Here is a 5652-nt window from a genome sequence, read left to right as displayed (position 1 = left end):
ACAGAGAGCCGGGACAGGCTGGGATCTGCCTATTTTCAGCAGCGAGCAGTGGATGGGATTAAATCAGCCCAGACTGTTTGCCTGGATTTCATTGTAATTCTTCCCTTTGCCACTGAAAGTAACATGGATGTTTTTAAGGTGAACCACATGCATCTCTATACCCTGAGTCTAATTTGACTGCATGAGGACTAAAGTTGAGAATGTAAAAACCATTGGAGGTGTAGGACAGGGTCATTGGGATGTAGGGCAGGAGGGAAGGAATATGACCACAGTGTCAAAGCGACTCTTCCTGGTGCTGGTAAAAATGCCAGGGTGGTCATAAGGATAAAAATATCAGAGCATCAACTTGTTGTTACAGATAGAAGTGTGTTTGAATACTGATGTCGAATAGCTGACGTGCAGTTGTGCGTGTGCACCTATGTACGTGCAAATGCTTGTGGTAGAGGCTACACATGCATGCAGGACAAGCCCATGAGGCACAGGGACAGAAAAGCCAGCATTGCATGGGGATTCTTGCTCATATTGTCAAGAAACTTTTGAGGTCAAGGCAGGGCTGAGCACAGAAGTAAAGTGTACACTGAAACCAAAAAGCATCCCTGACAGTATAACTTGAAATAAGAGCTCTTAAGACAAAAATTGCCCTTTGACTGTTGTTATTTAACACAGTACAACATATATTTTTAAAAGTATCTCATACTTGTCATACCATAGTTCCCCTGTAGAGCCATGGCATAATGTGATATGAACCTTCTAGTGTGCAGTACCAAAGCAGACCATGATCCAGTACAGCAGGGCACCTTCAGATGGAAAAGCAGATGTCTTGGTGTAGCAGTATGGCTGGTAGAAACTGAGGCATGGCATAAAAAAGTGAATCCATTTTGTATTAAACACCAATATAATGACAAAGTTGATGCTTTTCTGCACAGAAAGAACCCTAAGTTTTGACAGGTTTTTTTCCTGTGAGAGATGCAGGAAATGATGCATCTCTCTATGTTTGCGCTGGCCTAAGGGCTTTGGTGACAGCCTGATAAAGGCTAAAGATAGGTTTCTTATTAGAAAAGCTCCTCCTTTATTTTTTTTAAAAGATTTTTGCACAACAGAAACACTTTTTTCTTATTTTCTGTGCAAGTTTATGAGCATCTTTCCCCTATGCTTTTATTCTTTGTGCTTTTTTTGGATCCTCTGAACTTTTTTATATCTACTGCAATTTCTCCAGAGTTTGGCTAGACTTCTGGCAGCAGTTGTGAGTCCAGCAGCTGCTTCATTGTCAAAACGGAGGACATAATTCTTCAAACAAAGTGTGTAACTTCAGTTACTTAATTACTGGGATAGAAGTAGCTTTTTTTTTTTTTTACAGTAACTCAGAGGAACGTGAAAGGTTAAACCTCTTTCTGGTGCTGCTGAAAAGGATTCCAGAGGAAGCAGAGGGAAGGGAGAGGGCTCTTGCTCGCTTTATTTGTTTTCTCATACTAAGTCGCATTTGTAGGTGAAGTGTAGCTACTTGCATTAAAAAGTTGCTACTTTAGAAGGGGGAGAAAGCTCATTCTTTTCCTTTGTGTCACATTACTAAGTCCCTACCAGCCATAAGAGGTGTGTAGTCATACGTACAAGTAAGACACGTGCGTGACACAGTTCTATATGGGGAGTAAGAGCATTCATGGCAGATATAAACAACTGTTTTATGACAAGTAAGTTGGAAGCTTGAGATGGCCAGGTCGTACGGCATTTATTTACAGAAGACAGCAGAATGGAAGGCAAACCGAACTTTCAGCTTGTTTGAAATGGCAAGGTTGTGTGTACACAAGGCTCCCCGGTGGAGTGGTGACCCTCTGTAACGTGATGCAGGGCCTGGCTCGTTACATTTGAGTTTAGTAAACAGAGGGTTGCAGCCTCACGTATTGTTCTGGGCTTCCCATTGCGTGCAAAGGGACCCTGTGACTGGCCTCACAGCTGCTGTGATTGACGTCCCCTCCCACTTTGCAGTGCTTTGTATAAAGCTCTTTTTCTTGTACCAGTGACTGGAACATATACAGGACAACCTGGGTGTAGTGCAAATGATGTAACGATCAGAACCAGACTTAGCCAGTAAGAGACAAGGTTTAGTTAATCACTAACTACAGCCCATGTGAGTCTTGGTACTGTCAGACCTTATGAGATGTTTGCTGTGTTTTAGGAAGATAAGAGCGGTTGTACTAGATCAGAGGGGAGATCCTCCTAGCTCCATTTCTTGACTGGCCAGAAAAAGATCAGCGAGGGGGAAGTGTATAAGAACAGAGCAGAATTATTTTCTCTAGTATTCTCGATGGTTTCCAGGGGGATTTTATCTTTTTGTATCTATCTCCCCCAGGAACCAGGGATTCTATCTTTGTCTATATCAGCCTTCAGTACATCTTCCATGACTCTTACTAATTACTTTCAAGATGGTTTATAAAGAAAAAAGGTAATTATCTCCTTATTTCTGAATTTTTGAGGTATGTTTCATTTCCCTCAAATCAAAATATAAAGTTTAGAGCATTGGTGGGGGGGAAAAAAAGGAAACCCGCACAATTTGTAAGTTTTGGGTGAAACCTGAGCCTGTTTAACCTAAATAAGATAGACAAATACTTTAGCTAGACTCCTCGGATTTTCTTTATTGAGACCAGAAATACCTTCTAGAAAGCTGTTTCCTATGTGCACTGAGAAGAAGATAAAGCATCAGTGTGTCAGTTTATCTGGATTCGCAGGCTGCCCCTGTAGCAGTCTGCAGCGTTACCCATTGCTGTTTCTTCACTGTGACTAGAGGCAGCAGCTACCTTTTGGAAAGGGAAAATGATGCAGAGAGAAATGTGTGGTTTGGAAAGGATGAAAGAAAGGAACCAGGCAATGATTTGAAAGGAAAAGCCTCCTCTTCTCACTAAGTGAGTAGGACTGGTCCTTGCTCTGATCTAACTTCTCTGAAGAGTGAGAGCCCTCCAATATACTTCAAAAAGAGTGAAGTGGTTTGGTGGAGGAAATTCACACAAAAACAAGCTGTTGGCCAAGAAAAAGAGTGAGGAAATGTGGAAAAATGAAAATAATGGAAACTCTGCAAAGTAGCTTCTTTCTTCTTTGTCACATGATATTTCCTTTGCAAGAAATGTTTATCTTCTCCCTTTCCCCATTCTTCTGTGGGAGAAATGGGGAGGGATGAGGACAGACTCAGGCATGGCTGCTGCTTTTTCTCAGGGCAGCCTGGCACTCCTGGTGACAGCAACTTGTCCAGCTTGTGCACTGCCACCTTCACCCTTTCCTCCCGCTTTCCTTTTCTCCCTAGATAGGTGGCCCTTGCCCCTTCAGGGAGCCAGCCCCTGCCTTCCCCACAGGCTTGGGCATCTCACCTGAATTTGTGCCCCAGCCCTGAGCCAGCATTGCAAAGGTGGCTTGGAGGGTGGCAAGAGGTTGTGCATTCCAAAGCACTGGGCGAGCTGGTGGGAGGGGAGCTTCTGACTCCACCTTAATCTCTTTGCGGGTGCCGTGCTCTTCTCCTTCCTGCCACATCCCTCCCTAGGCATCGCTTTTGTCATTGCGTACTGTCACCAGTAACTGAAACTGTTGTTTTATTTGACGTGATCTTTGACTAATGAAGATTTATGGAAGAAAATTGAAATGCATTAAACTTTTTTGAAGTATTCAGGTGTTAATATGGTGAATATCACTGAAGAGCCTCAACTGAGGATTTGCTGTTCAATTAAAAAAGGGAAAAAAAAAAAAAAAAAACAAACAACCAAACCAGCAATCTGTATTACTCAACGCTGGAGCAGTTCTCAGGTTCCTTGTCTGGCTGCAAGCCTCAGGCATTTCCTAACTTTCTATTAAGATGAAGTGTTTGTCTAGCAAGTTTCCTCTCTGTATTCCTCTCTTTCCTTATCTTCTTTCCTTTCTTGCCTCCTCTCACTTGTTTTTTGTTTTTTTTTCTTTTTTTCAGATAGAAATTCAGTGCATGCGCTGGACGGGAGCTCTTACTCTCTCTGAGTAGTTGGCAGTTGGAGCGACCAGGGGAACAGGGCTGTTGGATGCACTGGATATCAAAAGAAGTGTGGGGATGCATTAAAAAGCAACTTCCTAAAAAGCCCACCAAGGTTAATGCATTTTCCTCTGGCAATTGCAAATTCATTTTGCTCTCCTTTTCCCCCCTCCTCCCAACTTGTGTCATTTTAATCAAATTTCTGTAAAATACTGTTCTAAACTGTTATATGCTGTGAGACTGATTGTCGGTTACACGTAGAACGTGAGAAAGGAAAAGGGAAGCTGATTTTTTTGCTATTGCCACAGGAGACTATATTCACTTTGTCTTAATCCTCGGCACATAAGGTCACTAAGCAGAGTGTTATCATTTGGTAAGCAAAGTAGGTACAATATTAACTTTGAAACAGCTAAGGGGTTGGAAGCACAGCCATCTCATAACCAAACTGGCCTCAAAGATGCAGAGTTTAAGGGCAGGGGGCAAGCCCCATTTTGTACTGGTCTGGGCATAAATTTTGTTATTAATTAAAATGTGTCATTTTTGAATGACAGAATGCCTTACTGAATACATTCATTAAAGCTGTGCTGTTACCTCAGTCAGCCTCTAAATATCCTCGTACGTCCTAGCAATCATACTGCCTCTGTTTGCTGATGTGCTAATATAAGAATTTAGCTGTCATTTTGATATTTTAATATTAGTCACTACACAGCTCACAAATAGTTAGAGAAAAACCTTAATGTCAAAGCTGCCTCCTACATAACAAAGATAATTTAATATTTCTCATTATATATTTGCTGTTCACTGCTTTAGCTCCCTATAAATCCTTATCCTGATTTTAAAATCACCTTATGCATTTGTAACAAATTTCTATTGATCTTACTTTTGAGTAATTTCTTTCACAATGGCGAGGGTAATAATTATATTTATTTTGGCACATACATTCAGTATTTACCCTCCCCGCTGTGTAAACACACAGCGAGCTGGTATTAGGAAGATCCTGTTTTTCCTATGCGTGTGCCTGAAGAATGTCAGGTCCTAACCAGTTGAAACGCCATTAAGAGTGTTTACTGAACTAATTCACAGGGATAGAAATTCTCCCTGCAGGGTGTAAACGTGCAGGTCTGATACAAAAATACTACCCCCCCCCCCAAATGGCAGGACCCAACAGCAGTTTGCCTCCTAAGATTTCTTGCCCCAGCACAGAGAAAGGTCGTGAAAAGCTGTGACCCATGGTCTGGCAGTACCTGCAGACCCTGCAAACTCCCTAATGAGCAGATCGCCTGACCAAAGGTTCCTCTTCAGAGCACCGGGGTTTGATGCGGGGCTGCCCAGTGACCCTGCTCAGCAGCAACTTTGGTCCTCTTGAATCTTAATTAAGAGGGTTCAGGCCACAAGTGACAGGTTGAGGAGGTGAAGTTGCTAATGCAGCAAAACCCGGGAGCTTTCCCTTTGCGCAGTTTTGCAGGGAAATGTATGTGGTGATGGCAAGACAGTCCAGGTTTTTAAGAACTGGGCAAGGAGCCAAAGAAGTCCTGCTTTTAAGTTCAGGCTCTGGCATTTTCTCTGTAGATATGGGCAGCCCGTTTAGCCTTTTCTATGTTACTCACCTGGCGTGCAGCACAGGGATAGTATCTCGTTGGCGTCATTACAGGGTGTGTTAATTACCACGA

Source organism: Rissa tridactyla, chromosome 3 (assembly GCF_028500815.1).
Source record: "Rissa tridactyla isolate bRisTri1 chromosome 3, bRisTri1.patW.cur.20221130, whole genome shotgun sequence".
Classification (NCBI taxonomy): Eukaryota; Metazoa; Chordata; class Aves; order Charadriiformes; family Laridae; genus Rissa; species Rissa tridactyla.
Note: the sequence above shows the minus strand (reverse complement) of the source record.